The sequence below is a fragment of the Schistocerca gregaria genome, chromosome 6 (genome assembly GCF_023897955.1).
Source record: "Schistocerca gregaria isolate iqSchGreg1 chromosome 6, iqSchGreg1.2, whole genome shotgun sequence".
In the NCBI taxonomy this organism is placed as follows: domain Eukaryota; kingdom Metazoa; phylum Arthropoda; class Insecta; order Orthoptera; family Acrididae; genus Schistocerca; species Schistocerca gregaria.
In genome coordinates this window covers 366,501,077-366,519,856 of record NC_064925.1, presented here as the reverse complement: position 1 = coordinate 366,519,856, position 18,780 = coordinate 366,501,077, and positions in this window count along the sequence as shown.

The following is an 18,780-nucleotide window of genomic DNA, read 5'->3' as shown; positions in this document are numbered from 1 at the left end:
GCCCTGATTTCTCTTATTTTATCGCGATGATCATTTCTCTCTTGTAGGTGGGTGCCAACAGAGTGTTTTCGCAATCAGAGGAGAAAACTGGTGATTGAAATTTAATGAGAAGATCCCGTCGCAACGAAAAACGCCTATGTTTTAATGATTGCCATTCCAATTTACGTATCATGTCTGTGACACTATCTCCTCTATTTCGCGATAATACAAAACGAGCTGCCCTTCTTTGTACTTTTTCGATGTCATTCGTCATCCCCACCTGTTGCGGATCTCACACTGCACAGCAGTATCCCAGAATAGGGCGGACAATCGTGGAGTAAGCAGTCTCTTTAGTAGACCTGTTGCACCTTCTAAGTGTTCTGCCAATGAATCGCAGTCTTTAGTTTGCTCTACACACAATATTATCTATATGATCGTTCCAATTTAGATTATTTGTAATTGTAATCCCTAAGTATTTCGTTGAATTTAGAGCCCTCATATTTGTATGACTTATCGCGTAATCGAAATTTAGCTGATTTCTTTTAGTACTCACGTGGATAACTTCGCACTTGTCTTTATTCAGGGTTAATTGCCACTTTTCGCACCATACAGATATCTTATCTAAATAATTTTGCAAGTCGTTTTGGTCATCTGATGACTTTACAAGACGGTAAATGACAGCATCATCTGCAACGAATCTAAGACTGCTACTCAGATTGTCTTCTATGTCGTTAATACAGATCAGGAACAACAGAGGGCCTATAACACTTCCTTGGGGAACGCCGGATATTACTTCCGTTCTACTCGGTGACTTTCTGTGTATTACTATGAACTGTGACCTTTCCGATAGGAAATCACGAATCCAGTCGCACAAATGAGGCTATATTCCATAGACACGCAGTTTGGTTACAAGTCGCTTGTGAGGAACGGTGTCGGAAGCCTTCTGGAGATCTAAAAGTATGGAATCAATTTGACATCCCCTGTTGATAGCACTCATTACTTCATGAGTATAAAGAGCTAGTTGTGTTTTGCAAGAACGATATTTTCTGAATTCTTGCCTTTATTAAGTGATTTAAGCTGCTTTGCGACACCGAGGATATCTACTTCTATGTTTCTCACCTTGGCAGTTGTTCTTGATTAGAATTCAAGAATAATTGCTTCGTCTTCTTTGATGAAGCAGTTTCGAACAACCATGTTTAATAACTCTGTTATGTTCGGCAAAAAACTGTCAGGATCAGCGTCGTAACGCGTGAGCAATTCCGTTGTGATGGTCATTCGTTGGTCTTTATGTTGTTCTGTTAGGCGGCGAGGAACACAGTGGGAACACAACTTTGAGCATCGTAACTGGTGAGCGGATCTGTCAGCACCGCCAACAGACACGTCATTCAGCAGTGAAGTGTATGATTGTGTTCCGTCAATGACCTCGGAGGAACGTGACCGAACTTTCCAACACAGCAAGAGTCGCAGATGTGTGTGGAATACCGGCACGCCGTAGGTCGAACAAGTTTGCGCGAACTTGCTGCGATAATGACAGACGCATTGCCCTTCGGCTCACCGTGCTTTTACTTACTGCCAGGTCCCCGTAGACACTCTCCAAGCGCCTACGCTCTGGTTTTCCTACAGACACTCAGTGACAGTTCTGCTTGGAACGTGTATTCCTTACAGACCTATCAAAACTACAGAACTGATGCATGAATGTTCCACTAGGTCGCGCAACAAATTTCGCATTTTTTCAAGGGAAACTGAGCGAGAAAAAAAATGTTACATTACTTATTGGACGCTCCTCGCAAATGTCTGGTACTACTTGGAAAGTCTTTGAGTGGAATCATCTGCGTATAAAAAACCTAGGCAAACTTGTAGAGTCTCTTCCTCGCCTAACTGAGTTGAAATTATTGGGTCTAGAGGCGCTGTTACACGGTGTTAGCGTGATCCATGCTCTGGGTGCCTAAGTTTTGTACGGTGTGCTTATTAGCGCCAAGAAATTAATGGCACAAATTCCAGCAGCAAATTTAAAAAATAAAACCCAGTCCGGGTTTTTTTTCTTGAAGTTATGTGGCAGTCATTCGAGCGCAGTTTTTGACAGCTAGCGCAGTGTCTTGATTCGCGCATTTAAAATAACCGGATCCGGGAGCTACACACTTCACCTGGATCCCTCATCTCTGCTCTATCCAATCCAAAGCCCACAACGGCCGCTGTTACCCATGCCAAAGGTGGAAAATCCGGCCATTAGATAAGTCATATTGTTCTGGCTGATCAGTGTATAGTATACGGGCTGACATGTATGTTGACAAATTGTATTGGACATATATGAACGCTTGTCACAGATATGTATATAATTATAGTGTTAGAAAAAACAAAAGACTGGAAATGTATAGTCTTTGACGAGCCACATCGATTTTATACGACATGCTAATTATGTCAACCGTAATCATGAATTGCAACTGCCTAAGTTCTGACAGTAGTAATATATAAACTCCTGGAAATTGAAATAAGAACACCGTGAATTCATTGTCCCAGGAAGGGGAAACTTTATTGACACATTCCTGGGGTCAGATACATCACATGATCACACTGACAGAACCACAGGCACATAGACACAGGCAACAGAGCATGGATATACAGTGTATATCCACCTTTCGCAGCAATGCAGGCTGCTATTATCCCATGGAGACGATCGTAGAGATGCTGGATGTAGTCCTGTGGAACGGCTTGCCATGCCATTTCCACCTGGCGCCTCAGTTGGACCAGCGTTCGTGCTGGACGTCCAGACCGCGTGAGACGACGCTTCATCCAGTCCCAAACATGCTCAATGGGGGACAGATCCGGAGATCTTGCTGGCCAGGGTAGTTGACTTACACCTTCTAGAGCACGTTGGGTGGCACGGGATACATGCGGGCGTGCATTGTCCTGTTGGAACAGCAAGTTCCCTTACCGGTCTAGGAATGGTAGAACGATGGGTTCGATGACGGTTTGGATGTACCGTGCACTATTCAGTGTCCCCTCGACGATCACCAGAGGTGTACGGCCAGTGTAGGAGATCGCTCCCCACACCATGATGTCGGGTGTTGGCCCTGTGTGCCTCGGTCGTATGCAGTCCTGAATGTGGCGCTCATCTGCACGGCGCCAAACACGCATATGACCATCATTGGCACCAAGGCAGAATCGACTCTCATCGCTGAAGACGACACGTCTCCATTCGTCCCTCCATTCACGCCTGTCGCGACACCACTGGAGGCGAGCTGCACAATGTTGGGGCGTGCGCGGAAGACGGTCTAACGGTGTGCGGGACCGTAGCCCAGCTTCATGGAGACGGTTGCGAATGGTCCTCGCCGATACCCCAGCAGCAACAGTGTCCCTAATTTGCTGGGAAGTGGCGGTGCGGTCCCCTACGGCACTGCGTAGGATCCTACGATCTTGGCGTGCATCCGAGCGTCGCTGCGGTCCGGTCCCAGGTCGACGGGCACGTGCACCTTCCGCCGACCACTGGCGACAACATCGATGTACTGTGGAGACCTCACGCCCCACGTGTTGAGAAATTCGGCGGTACGTCCACCCGGCCTCCCGCATGCCCACTATACGCCCTCGCTTATAGTCCGTCAACTGCACAAACGGTTCACGTCCACGCTGTCGCAGCATGCTACCAGTGTTAAAGACTGCGATGGAGCTCCGTATGCCACGGCAAACTGGCTGACACTGACGGCGGCGGTGCACAAATGCTTCGCAGCCAGCGCCATTCGACGGCCAACACCGCGGTTCCTGGTGTGTCCGCTGTGCCGTGCTTGTGATCTTTGCTTGTACAGCCCTCTCGCAGTGTCCGGAGCAAGTATGGTGGGTCTGACACACCGGTGTCAATGTGTTCTTTTTTCTATTTCCAGGAGTGTATAATGACATGTATGATATATTATAGGACAGATTTGAGAACCTATCATGTTTCCTGACGCGCATGCCACTGCTATAAAGACACATAATGTAAGTAGACTTATATTACTGTTACTATATATACAGTTGCCTTTTTTAGAAATCGATCCAGATACAGGTATTTGTTCCTCTGTAGGAGATGCCACTGATGGGCTATAAACCCGAAAACCGGTTTTGGCAAATAAATATTTCTAATGCAGCTCATTGCGTATAGAAGATGTCCATTACTAAATACCATAAGATCATTTGTTTTCTTCTTTTCAGTATGGCAGCAGACGAGGAAGATATCATTTCACTTAATTTTATTTTATTTACTGCCATTTCCAGAGGCCTGGCCGGCCCGCTGTGCCCGAGCGTTTCTATGAGCTTCAGTCCAGAACCGCGCTGCTACTACGGTCACAGGTTCGAATCCTGCCTCGGGCATGGATGTGTGTGATGTCGTAAGGTTAATTAGGTTTATGTAGTTCTAAGTTCTATGGGACTGATGACCCCAGATGTGAAGTCCCATAGTGCTCAGAGCCATTTGAACCACAGGCCGGTCAACCAGATGCTAAGGCTGGTCGTGCTTTTACGATATCAGCTTTTATATACTCAGAAAATGGCGAACTCTTCTAATTAGGAAAACATAGAGAGGATAGGAAAGAATTTAGATTTAATGGATGACAGGATAGAGTAAAGAGGTGAGTCCCGCCACGTCTGGCAGCTGGGGGTAAAAGTCTCGGTACGCTCGTCGAGACATTACTTCCGGCCGCCTTTTCTTTCCGCTACATTATTATAATCCCCATTTTCAATCCTAAAGAGAGTTTATATGCGTTATGTATAGGGAGTCTGGTGAAGTTGTTGCAATGTCATTTTCTTACGAGTACTGTTGTAATTCTACATATCTAAGTACTAGATTAGACTGACTGTTTATAGCACAACTACCAGTCACTATCTAATTCTACTAGGTACATTTTTGTTTTAAGCGTACTAATTGGTTTATTTCCCGGTCCCTTTATGTGCTAAGTTTATGATTAGGCAACATTTACATATTTGCTTTTGCGGATTTTGTACCATGTACATATTGATTCTTACTTTTTTTTCGTCTACCGTCCGTATCCGTTACCCTGTGGAGTTAATCTTGATGCAGCAGATTATGTTGTCGGCGGTTTACTCGTCTATTCCGGTACTCAGTGTGTAGTGCAGTAGAGATTGTGTCTGCTAGTGTGTTCAGCGTCTTCCATATGTCTTCGTTACGCTCTGTGTTGTATATGGTGTTATGTGTTATGTTTTTCTGTATTGTCCTCTTTGCCTTAGGTTGTTGAACAGTCTACAGGTCAGGACGGTGTGTTTCGGGGTTCTAGTTTCGCCGCATGTACGGTTTGACTCATTGATCAGTGTCATACGATGTAGGTGTGTGGGATAAGGGCCGCGTCCGGACAGAAACTTATCCACGCCACGGCTGTGGTTGGCGTAGCTCATCGTAGCCGCTCCTGAATATCAGGGAATACGTTGTATACACTACGCCCCTCATCACTAACGTCCCATATTTGTTGCCATGTATCCATGTGTGTCAAGTCGGCACTTGTTGCTAACTGGTATTTCAGTAACTTGCTGAATGCTGTAAGTTCTGCCCATTTTTAACCAGTATGATGATGCGCTATTTCTGATCATAGCATCGACTCGCTGTATTCCTATCACCACATACAGTGTTTCCACTGATGAGGAGCCGGATGCCTAAGACACTCATAGCAGTACACTTCTGCGACATCGTCTGAGAGCTGTTTTGTTCCCAAGTTTCAGAGCGTACGTAGAAGATAGCCGAAAAGTATTGTGAGCGTATGGGTTTGCTATTAATCTGAGATGAACCCTTTATCCTGTGGCTCCTGCAAGATGCAATTTCGACCCCCACATTACTACAGAAGTCAGACAGACGCTCCTAACGTTCTAAAGGGAAATGCCTGAAAAACTTTCAGCATTAAATATCTCCTGGAGTCGTCCGCTGTAAGGAAATGACACAAAAATTCACAAAATTTCTTACGTAACTAGTGAGATACTTGGGTACTGGAGTAGTGGTAGCTGTTGTTGTTGTTGTTGTGGTCTTCAGTCCTGAGACTGGTTTGATGCAGCTCTCCATGCTACTCTATCCTGTGCAAGCTTCTTCATCTCCCAATAACTACTGCAACCTACATCCTTCTGAATCTGCTTGGTGTATTCATCTCTTGGTCTCCCTCTATGATTTTTACCCTCCGCGCTGTTAGTTAGTGTAAGAAAAACATGAAACTAATGACAATTATCATTTATTTTGCAAAAATTTTGAGAAATCACAATAGCACTTTTAGTAATGAACTTAAAACGTTATTTCCTGGTTCTTTTCAGAATGTGAAGTTACCTCTTAAGGATAGGATTCGCTAATGAAATTTCTATACAAAGTTTAAGATTGTTATTGACTTGGCAGAATGGCTGAGAGCCGCGCCAACTCAAACTTGAATAATTATCCGTAAGAATGTTGCAAGGTACGGTCGAGGCTGCCGCGTGTGAAATGCAGTGAAGGATACTGTTGTAGAAGAAATATGGGGCTCGCAATAGCTGTAGTGCACAATACCGTAAGCTGCGATGACTGCTGTCTGCGCCGCTCGTTGCTGACAAATAAGATAACTCTCGGATGAGATTTTCACTCTGCAGCGGAGTGTGCGCTGATATGAAACATCCTGGCAGATTAAAACTGTGTGCCCCGCCGAGACTCGAACTCGGGACCTTTGCCTTTACCGGGCAAGTGCTCTACCATCTGCGCTATCGAAACGCGATTCACACCCGCTACTCACAGCTTTACTTCTGGCAGTACCTCATCCCCCCAGGCTGTGGCTAAGCCATGTCTCCGCAATATCCTTTCTTTCAGGAGTGCTAGCTCTGCAAGGTTCACAGGAGAGCTTCTGTAAAGTTTGCAAGATAGGAGACGAGGTACTGGCAGAAGTAAAGCTGTGAGGACGGGGCGTGAGTCGTGCTTCGGTAGCTCAGATGGTAGAGCACTTGCCTGCGAAAGGCAAACGTCCCGAGTTCGAGTCTCGGTTGGGCACACAGTTTGAATCTGCCAGGAAGTTTCAAGATAACCCTCGTTCTATCTGGATTGACCTTCACCAATCAAACTCTCCCTACGCCTTCATGAAGTCAAGGACTCCTTTTCTCCCCTAGTCTAACTATTGGCGTGGTACACCGGTCAGATAACCAGTCCGCCGCAATGCCATTCAAAAATTCTCTCGCAGGCGTTTAACTATAACTCTGTCCGTTCACACCGCACAATAAGTGTGTCAGCCAACACAGTGAACAACGCTTAATCGAAAGGTCTCAATATAAAGTTGCACTTCGATTCGCTCTCGGCAGAGGTGCTCTCCCAGTGAAGTACTGAGGAGAGACTTGTTTCTCGCTCTCTGAGTACACGTACGAGCGCGCACGCTCTCGTTACGTGTTCTCGCTCCAAGAGTGACAACGGAACGGCCCCTCTCCACGCCAGACGTGAAGGGGTATATCTCTCGGACTCTTCCATTACTCCTTCAGCTCAAGGTGTCAGAAATATCACATGCCAATCAGCATTGCTCTTCTAAAACGGGAGAATGACGTTTCGTTTAAGGAGGCCAATCCGCAAACCTGTAGTATCGGCGTTTGGCGTTTGCTGTCTCCCTGTGAAAATATCTGAAACTGCGTGCTATGTGTAAAGAATACGTAGACTGTCCGCTCCCACACAATGTAGCGGAATTTGCTTTTAAGCCGAACACGGGGTCGTTCCTCCTTTCACTCGGGCAACCGCTGTCTGCTCTATGGGCGGTCACCGGCCGACATAGATAGGCTGGGACCGACCCCCTGGCGTGCAGTCTGCCTCTCTCGAACTAAAGGCTCCTGTGACCATCGTGTCTGGAATGTATGTGTGTACGCCAGCCTCGACTATTTCAACTACGTTGCGCTTACTTGTTATTTGCATATCATTTACATCCGATCGCGGTCCTCTGGTTTGGAGCCGAGTGGAAGGCTTAAACCAGAGACTCAGACGATTCTGCGGAGAGCTGGGGTGCAAATTTCTCGAGCTCCGCTATCGGGTGGAGAAATGTAGGGTCTCCCTGAATAGGTCAGGCGTGCACTAAAGGCTCCTGTGACCATCGTGTCTGGAATGTATGTGTGTACGCCAGCCTCGAGTATTTCAACTACGTTGCGCTTACTTGTTATTTGCATATCATTTACATCCGATCGCGGTCCTCTGGTTTGGAGCCGAGTGGAAGGCTTAAACCAGAGGCTCAGACGATTCTGCGGAGAGCTGGGGTGCAAATTTCTCGAGCTCCGCTATCGGGTGGAGAAATGTAGGGTCCCCCTGAATAGGTCAGCCGTGCACTACACGCCGGAAGCGGCTACAAGGGTAGCGGAGTACGTGTGGAGTGCACATGGGGGTTTTTTAGGTTAGAGAATTCTCTCCCTAGGCCCGACAAGACGCCTCCTGAGACGCGGCAAGGTAGGAGTAGGCAAAATGCAACAGGGAATGACAATATTAATGTGCTAATAGTAAACTGCAGGAGCGTCTATAGAAAGGTCCCCGAACTGCTCTCATTAATAAACCGTCACAACGCCCATATAGTACTAGGGACAGAAAGTTGGCTGAAACCAGACGTAAACAGTAATGAAATCCTAAACTCAGATTGGAATGTATACCGCAGAGATAGGCAGGACAGTGAAGGGGGAGGCGTGTTTATAGCGATAAGAAGTGCAATAGTATCGAAGGAAATTGACGGAGATCCGAATTGTGAAATGATTTGGGTGAAGGTCACGGTTAAAGCAGGCTCAGACATGGTAATTGGATGTCTCTATAGGCCCCCGGGCTCAGCAGCTGTTGTGGCTGAGCACCTGAAGAATAATTTGGAAAATATTTCGAGTAGATTTCCCCACCAAGTTATAGTTCTGGGTGGAGATTTTAATTTGCCGAATATAGACTGGGAGACTCAAACATTCATAACAGGCGGCAGGGAAAAAGAATCCAGCGAAATTTTTTTAAGTGCTTTATCTGAAAACTACCTTGAGCAGGTAAACAGAGAACCGACTCGTGGCGATAACATATTAGACCTTCTGGTGACAAACAGACCCGAACTATTTGAATCAGTTAATGCAGAACAGGGAATCGGCGATCATAAAGCGGTTACTACATCGATGATTTCAGCCGTAAATAGAAATATTAAAAAAGGTAGGAAGATTTTTCTGTTTAGCAAAAGTGACAAAAAGCAGATTTCAGAGTACTTGATGACTCCACACAAAAGTTTTGTCTCAAGTACAGATAGTGTTGAGGATCAGTGGACAAAGTTCAAAACCATCGTACAATATGCGTTAGATGAGTATGTGCCAAGCAAGATCGTAAGAGATGGAAAAGAGCCACCGTGGTACAACAACCGAGTTAGAAAACTGCTGCAGAAGCAAAGGGTACTTCACAGCAAACATAAACATAGCCAAAGCCTTGCAGACAAACAAAAATTACGCGAAGCGAAATGTAGTGTGAGGAGGGCTATGCGAGAGGCGTTCAATGAATTCGAAAGTAAAGTTCTATGTACTGACTTGGCAGAAAATCCTAAAAAATTTTGGTCCTATGTCAAAGCGGTAGGTGGATCAAAACTAAATGTCCAGACACTCTGTGACCAAAATGGTACTGAAACAGAGGATGACAGACTAAAGGGCGAAATACTAAATGTCTTCTTCCAAAGCTGTTTCACAGAGGAAGACTGCACTGTAGTTCCTTCTCTAGATTGTCGCACAGATGACAAAATGGTAGATATCGAAATAGACGACAGAGGGATAGAGAAAAAATTAAAATCGCTCAAAAAAGGAAAGGCCGCTGGACCTGATGGGATACCAGTTGGATTTTACACAGTGTACGCGAAGGAACTTGCCCCCCTTCTTGCAGCGGTGTACCGTAGGTCTCTAGAAGAGCGTAGCGTTTCAAAGGATTGGAAAAGGGCACAGGTCATCCCCGTTTTCAAGAAGGGACGTCGAACAGATGTGCAGAACTATAGACCTATATCTCTAATGTCGATCAGTTGTAGAATTTTGGAACACGTATTATGTTCGAGTATAATGACTTTTCTGGAGACTAGAAATCTACTTTGTAGGAATCAGCATGGGTTTCGAAAGAGACGGTCGTGTGAATCCCAGCTCGCGCTATTCGTCCACGAGACTCAGAGGGCCTTAGACACGGGTTCACAGGTAGACTTTTGACTTCCGCAAGGCGTTTGACACAGTTCCCCACAGTCGTTTAATGTACAAAGGAAGAGCATACGGACTATCAGACCAATTGTGTGATTGGATTGAGGAGTTCCTAGATAACAGAGCGCAGCATGTCATTCTCAATGGAGAGAAGTCTTCCGAAGTAAGAGTGATTTCAGGTGTGCCGTAGGGGAGTGTCATAGGACCGTTGCTATTGACCTGGTGGATGACATCGGAAGTTCACTGAGACTTTTTGCAGATGACGCTGTGGTGTATCGAGAGGTTGCAACAATGAAAAATTGTACTGAAATGCAGGAGGATCAGCAGCGAATTGACGCATGGTGCAGGGAATGGCAATTGAATCTCAATGTAGACAAGTGTAATGTGCTGCGAATACATAGAAAGATAGATCCCTTATCATTTAGCTACAAAATAGCAGTTCAGCAACTGGAAGCAGTTAATTCCATAAATTATCTGGGAGTATGCATTCGGAGTGATTTAAAATGGAATGATCATATTAAGTTGATCGTCGGTAAAGCAGATGCCAGACTAAGATTCATTGGAAGAATCCTAAGGAAACGCAGTCCGAAAACAAAGGAAGTAGGTTACAGTACACTTGTTCGCCCACTGCTTGAATACTGTTCAACAGTGTGGGATCCGTACCAGATAGGGTTGAAGAAAAGAGCTAGAGAAGATCCAACGGAGAGCAGCGCGCTTCGTTACAGGATCATTTAGTAATCGCGAAAGCGTTACGGAGATGATGGATAAACTCCAGTGGAAGACTCTGCAGGAGAGACGCTCAGTAGCTCGGTACGGGCTTTTGTTAAAGTTTCGAGAACATACCTTCACCGAGGAGTCAAGCAGTATATTGCTCCCTCCTACATATATCTCGCGAAGAGACCATGAGGATAAAATCAGAGAGATTAGAGCCCACACAGAAGCATACCGACAATCCTTCTTTCCACGAACAATACGAGACTGGAATAGAAAGGAGAACCGATAGAGGTACTCAGGGTACCCTCCGCCACACACCGTCAGGTGGCTTGCGGAGTATGGATGTAGGTGTAGATAGATGAATTCATACAACATTGACTTCATTTTATCGAGTTTGGGTTTGAATGGAGCGTCTTGATGAGCGTAATATGATTGTGTGGGCGGAATATGTAAGCAATGAAGGTCAGGAGACCGCGACGTCTTACAGTATACGGCCGTAATGTCAGTTAGAGAAGTGGAGTTCATGCGACTACATCCCCGAGATGTAGCGCATCATTCAATACGCCGCACAAATGATGAAGATGCGCGATGTTCCGGTTAATCGGTATCTTGATAATCGATATGCTACTGTACAGTATCGAAGACACGCGTTGTAGAGTCTGCCCAGTCTTGCACCGCGGCGAGGCTCTGCGCGCGGTCGGCCCTGGAACTCGAGCTGGAGTTATTATAAGGGGGGACGGGGCACGCGCTGCCTGCCCCCCCCCCCCCCCCTAACGCTCCAACCACGAAATATGCGGGGGACGTATACCGGGCTGGCCCGCATAGCGAGTGGTCGGCCCTCATTAAGGGAGCGCTGCCATTGTGTGCTAATGCCGCAGCGCGCATGCGCGCAGGCGATCCGGCTGCATCCTGCGTCTGGTGCGGCAGGAGGAGGCTGGACCAACCAGGCTGACGGAAGGCGCGCCACGGCTGGCAAAGACGAGGCTCTGCAGGAGCAGCGATGGGCAAACTTTTAATAACATCGATATATATTGTAAACTTAACCTTGTGTTCTGCCTTACGGCAGGTCTTGTCATGGGGGAAGCCTCGTCAGAGAGGTCCACTGTATGAGCGTCTACGGAAGTGATTCCAGTGGTGGTTTCCCGTTACCTTCCACTGATGATGAGGACAACACAACACCCAGTTCCTGAGCGGAGAAAATTACCGATCCAGCCGGGAATCGAACACGGGTTCCTTGGTGTGACAGACCGCCGCGCTGACCACTCAGCTATAGGGGCGAACATATATTGTAACGCCACATATAAAAGTCTACGGTGCTATCGAGAAGAAAGTATAGAAATTCGATATATCGGTCGATATATTCAATATTTATAGGAATTAAAAGAAAAAACAGTTTGAAGACAAATGTTCAAATGTGTGTGAAATGTTATGGGACTTAACTGCTAAGGTCATCAGTCCCTAAGCTAGCACACTACTTAACCTACATTATCCTAAGGACAAACACACACACCCACGCCCGAGGGAGGACTCGAACCTCCGCCGGGACCAGCCACACAGTCCATGACTGCAGCGCCTAAGACCGCTCGGCTAATCCCGCGCTGCTCGAAGTCACAGAAATCATTAACAAACATTTAGAAATCGACAAATACTTCATTACATCCAACATTAACCAATAAAAGACACATAACGTACTATAATATCATCTAGTTACAAAAATAATCAATGAAACCAATAAGCATCACCGATAGACATTAACGCGGTGGTCTCGCGGTTCTAGGCGCGCAGTCCGGAACCGTGCGACTGCTACGGTCGCAGGTTCGAATCCTGCCGCGGGCATGGATGTGTGTGATGTCCTTAGGTTAATTCGGTTTAAGTAGTTCTAGGTTCTAGGGGACTGATGACCACAGCTGTTAAGTCCCATAGTGCTCAGAGCCATTTGAACCATTAACAGAACTATTTGTTTAATATGCGTCTCTGTTGGTTTCCTACTGTTACCTGGCACAGCCAAGTTTACTACGGGGGCCACTCATTCGGAAGAAACAGGAGAGACTTGGCATATTAAGTATTTTTGAGCAATTTGTGACAAAACAGGCGTGAAACGACGGCTTAACATTTAAGACAACAGATTCCATTTTCCATTAAATACCAGTGCAGTAATGTGTGTGATTTTCGAGCGAAGTGTAATTTGTTTTTACAGTGCGTGTAATTTTTTTTCCAGGCAGTCAGTGGGTATGAGAAGCGCTCGTTCTGTCTCATAGTTGGGAGCAGGAAGAAATGATTTCCAGCATTCTCATACAGTGCTGTCACCAAATGGGTGCATTTTGCTCCTTGCACCTATCATATGCAATGATAGAAATGACAAACGAAATTAACAAACTGTCACGAATATGCAGTATAGGTATACTCATGCCCAAATCTGGTGCTCATTCGTGGTACTGAACATGAAATTAAATTAAGCCCAATGTAAGGTATTTACTTTGAGATTCCAAAGATTGGCAATCTGGGCAAGAAATGTGCTGATGAGAACTATAGTGACTATGAATCAAGAAAAGACAGACAATAAAAATATCGCCTTCGATATTAAATATCCATTATTCCAGATGTGGACAATTTAAACATCGACTATACGTACCGATTTTATTTTGAAGAAATATCTATATTTTGATACGTTGATATTTTTTGCCCATTCCTATGCGGGAGCTGCCTCGCTGACCAAGTCAACGAGAAAAACTGTCAGAGAGATTCGACCCTACCTGGAGGCTTACCAGCAATCCTTCTTATCGCGAACTATACGCGACTGGAACAGGAAAGGGACAGGTGTCATTGGTACACACAGTACGCTCCACCACAAATCGCGAGGTAGCTTGTGTGACATAGATGGAGATATACGATGGGTATATAATAACTAATTCAACACATTTTTTTAGGAAGCAGGTTCGGTTTATTCAGAATTCCAATATACACTACTGGCCATTAAAACTGCTACACCACGAAGATGGCGTGCTACAGAGGCGAAATTTAACCGACAGGAAGAAGATGCTGTGATATGCAAATGATAAGCTTTTCAGAGCATTCACACAAGGTTGGCGCCGGTGGCGACACCTACAACGTGCTGACGTGAGGAAAGTTTCCAACCGATTTCTCATACACAAACAGCAGTTGACCGGCGATGCCTGGTGAAACGTTGCTGTGATGCCTCGTGTAAGGAGGAGAAATGCGTACCATCACGTTTCCGACTTTCATAAAGGTCGGATTGAAGCCTATCGCGATTGCGGTTTATCGTATCGCTGATCCCTGCTCGCGTTGGTCGAGATCCAATGACTCTTAGCAAAATATGAAATGGGTGGGTTCAGGAGGGTAATACGGAACGCCGTGCTGGGTCCCAACGGCCTCGTATCACTAGCAGTCGAGATGACAGGCATCTTATCCGCATGGCTGTAACGGATCGCGCAGCCACGTCTCAATCCCTGAGTCAACAGATGGGGACGTTTGCAAGACGACAACAATCTGCACGAACAGTTGTACGACTTTGCAGCAGCATGGACTATCAGCTCTGAGACTATGGCTGCGGTTACCCTTGACGCTGCATCACAGACAGGAGCGCCTGCGATGGTATACTAAACGACGAACCTGGGTGCACGAATGGCAAAACATCAGTTTTCGGTTGAATCCAGGTTCTGTTTACAGCATCATGATGGTCGCATCCGTGTTTGGCGACATCGCAGTGAACGCAAATTGGAAGCGTGTATTCGTCATCGCCATACTGGCGTATCACTCGGCGTGATGGTACTGGTTGCCATTGGTTACACGTCACCGTCACCTCTTGTTCGCATTTGCGGTACTCTGAACAGTGGAGTTAAATTTCATATGTGTAGCGACCCGTGGCTCTACCCTTCATTCGATCCCTGCGAAACCCTACATTTCAGCAGGATAATGCACGACCGCGTGTTGCAGGTCCTGTATGGGCCTTTCTGGATACCGAATATGTTCGATTGCTGCCCTGGCCAACATATTCTCCAGATCTCTCACCAAATGAAAAGGTCTGGTCAATGGTGGCCGAGGAAGTGGCTCATCACAATACACCAGTCACTACTGTTGATGAACTGTGGTATCGTGTTGAAGCTGCATGGGCAGCTGTACCTGTACACGCCATCCAAGCTCTGTTGACTCAATTCCCAGGTGTATCAAGGCCTTTATTACGGCCAGAGGTGGTTGTTCTGGGTACTGATTTCTCAGGATGTATGCACCCAAATTGTGTGAAAATGTAATCACATGTCAGTTCTAGTATAATATATTTGTCCAATGAATACCCGTTTATCATCTGCATTTCAATTTTAATGGCCAGTATCGTATTTTTTTCAGGCTTTCAGGGGGTAAAAGAAGCGCACATTCTGTCTCATAGTTGGGAGCAGGGAGAAATTATTTCCACCAGTTTCATACAGTGCTGTCACCAAATGGGTGCATTTTGCACCTTGTATCTATCATTTGCAATGGTAGAAATGCCACACGAAAGTAACAAGGTGTCATGAATATGCAGTATAGGTACACACATGACCAAATCTCGTGCTCATTTGAAGTATTGAATATGAAATTAAATTAAGCCCAGTGTAAGACATTTACTTTCAGATTGCAAGGATTGGTAGTCTGGGGAAGAAATCTGCTGATGAGAACTATAGTGATTATGAATCAAGAAAAGACAGACAATGAAAATGTCGCCTTCGATATTAAATATCGACAAATCGACATGTGGACAATTTAAACATCGACTATACGTATAGATTTTATTTTGATACGTCGATATTTTTTGGCCCTCCTTAAGCGGGAGCTGCTGCGCTGACCACGTCAACGAGGAAAACAGTCAAGAGAGATGTGACCCTACACGGAGGCTTACCAGCAATCCTTCTTCTCGCAGACTATACGCGGCTGGATCAGGAAAGGGGGGAAAGTCATTGGTACACACAGTACCCTCCACCACAAATCGCGAGGTAGCTTGCGTGACATAGATGTAAACATACTAGGAGTGTATAATAACTAATGCAACACATTTTTGTAGAAAGCAGTTTGGGTTTATTCAGGATTCCAATATACCATATTATTCCCTACTCTTTTGGCTACAGAATCATATTTTTCAAGATAATCTTTGATCAATTTGACGGCCTTGCTACACCTTTCTGGGAGGGTCTGTGCATCCCTCACAGGCCATACACATGAGTCCAAAAGTGTGAGATTCGGGCTGCAGGCTGGATGAGGTTGAACATTCCAATGAAGTTTTGTGAGCTCCGCTTGGGTGAGTGGACTTGTTTGAGGGCCTTGCACTGTCATGGAAAATTTCGTTTGCATTTTTGTGCCGACGAACACGCTGGAGACGTTTCTTCAGTTTCGTGAGGGTGCCACAGTACGCACAAGAGTTGATCGGTGCACCATGAGGGACGTCATCAAACAGAATAACCCCTTCGCAGTACGAGAAAACCGTCGCCATGACTTTACCGGTTGAGGTTGCAGCTTTGAACCTTTTCTTCGGAGGAGAGGTGGTTTGGTGCACTCGATGGATTGTAGTTACGTTTCCGGTTCGAAGTGATGAACCCATGTTTCATCGCCTGTGTCGATGTTTGACAAAAATTGTCACTGTGAGCCTGGTAAAGCGCAAGCAAGTCTGCAAAGATGGTCCGTTGTTGCTCTTTATTATCTTTGGTCAGGCAGCGAGGAAACCAACGGGCACACATCTTTACGTACCTCAACTGGTGGACGAGTGTGTCAGTACTACATACAGAGACGTCCCGTTGTGCAGCGTGGTGTTCACTTGTGATCCGTCGATCGCCTTGAATGAGAGTGTCCGCACGTTCAGACACTGAAAAAGGCACAGCTGTGTGCGGCCGGCCGGCACGCAGCTGATCGGACAGGTTTGTGCGACGTTGTTGCGATGATGACACACCAGCGACTCACAGCGCTGTTTGTTCACTTCCAGGTCTCCATAGGCATTCTTCAACGCCCTGGTTTTCCACCAAAAGATACTCGTTGACTCCTCTCTGCTTGGAACGCATCTCCGTTACTGACACCATTTTGATGGGTATGTATAGCGCTGCTGTCGCAACTTCATGAAACTATAGGTGCGGATCGGCAATATTTCAGGATGTTCTACAGCAAATTCCGCATTTTTTTCACCCGCAAGTGACCGAGGAAAGAATGTGTTGCATTACTTACTGAAGCGTCCTCGTACAAACGATACTCAGTAGTAAAAACTACTTATCTCCGAAGAGGAACACAGCACTGAACTATAAAAAGGGTAGAAAATCGGATGCACATAATTACCGGCCAATTTCACTGACATCGATTTCTTGTAGAATCATGGAACATATTTTGTGTTCAGATATAATGACCTTTCTAGACTCTGAGAAGCTCATCTGCAGAAACCAGCATGGTTTTAGGAAAAGCGGTCATGCGATACACAGCTGGCCCTCTTTGCAAGTGATATACAAGAGGCTCTAGATACCTGCTCCCAGACTGATGCCATATTTCTCGACTTTCGAAAGGCGTTAGACTCAGTTCCGCACTGTCGCTTGTTCCAAAAAGTGCGCGCTTGCGTTCTATCCGATGATATATGCGGTTGGATAGAAAGTTTTCTAGCAGGCAGAGAGCAGTATGTCGTCCTGAATGGGGTGACTTCAACAGTAACAAGCGTAACTTCAGGTGTGCCCCAGGGCAATGTAATAGGTCCGCTGTTTTTTTTTCGATTTACATAAACGAGCTGGTTGATGATACTGACAGCGGCCTGAGACTGTTTGCCGATGATGCTATAGTCTACAGAAAAGTAGTATGACACGAAAGTTGTGAACAAATCAATGAGAATTTGCAGAAAAGAAATGCGTGGTGTAATGACTGGCAGTTATCTCTCTATATTAGTAAGTGTAACCTACTGTGTATAACAAGGCGAAAATCACCATTATTGTACGAGTACAAAATAAATGACCTGTCTTTGGAAGCGGTCACATCCGTCAAGTATTTGGGTGTGACTATTCGGAATGATCTCAAATGGAATCATTAGATTACACAAGTAAAGGGTAAGGCAAACTCGAGATTGCGGTTTATTGCTAGAATCCTGAAGCGATACAGTCCTTCCACAAAGGAAATAGCTTACAATACGTTAGTTCGTCCAGTATTAGAGTATTGTTTGTCTGTACGGGACCTTTACCAATTGGGTCAGATTCAAGAGACTGAGAAGGCCAAAAGAAGAGCGGCAAGATTCGTGACTGGTACATTTAGCCATCGAGAGAGCGTTACAAATCTCATAGAAAGTTTGAAGTGGGACACACTTGCAGATAGACGGCGTGCTAAATGGAAGAGGGTGCTCACTAAATTCCGAAATCCGATCTTCACCGAGGATATAGGGCCTATATTATTACCTCCAAGTTTCAAATCGCGCAGTGATCACCATTCAAAGGTAAGGGGAATTAGAGCTCGTGCTGAGGCGTTCAGACAGTCGGTTTTCCCTCCCTGCGCCATCCGCGAGTGGAGGAAAAAATGACTTTGGCGCGAATTGTACTCTCCGCCACACACCGCTTGGTGGCTAGCGGAGTACATATGTAGATGTAGACCACAGTTGCGCAGATACTCATCTGATCGCCAAAGGAATCACAGAGAAGAACCAACATCTTAATAGCTCGAATTCCAGCGACCTTGACCGGTTCAGTACTAGAGAAATAAAGAAGTCCTGTAGAGGGATCGAAGATACAAACCGTATTCGAACAAAAACGAAAGGTGGCCTACATTTTTTTAATTTATGCAATCAGAAACAACAATTTCAAACCGCCTTTAATTTCGTTTATGAGAAACCTACGATTCAAAAGGCGAATTAGTTTTGCAGAATCTATTATTTACTATATTCGTATTTTCCTTAAGTATAAGATTCATAAAATTGGCGCTCATCCAGCACAAACTGCCTCAGATAAACCGCGATAAACA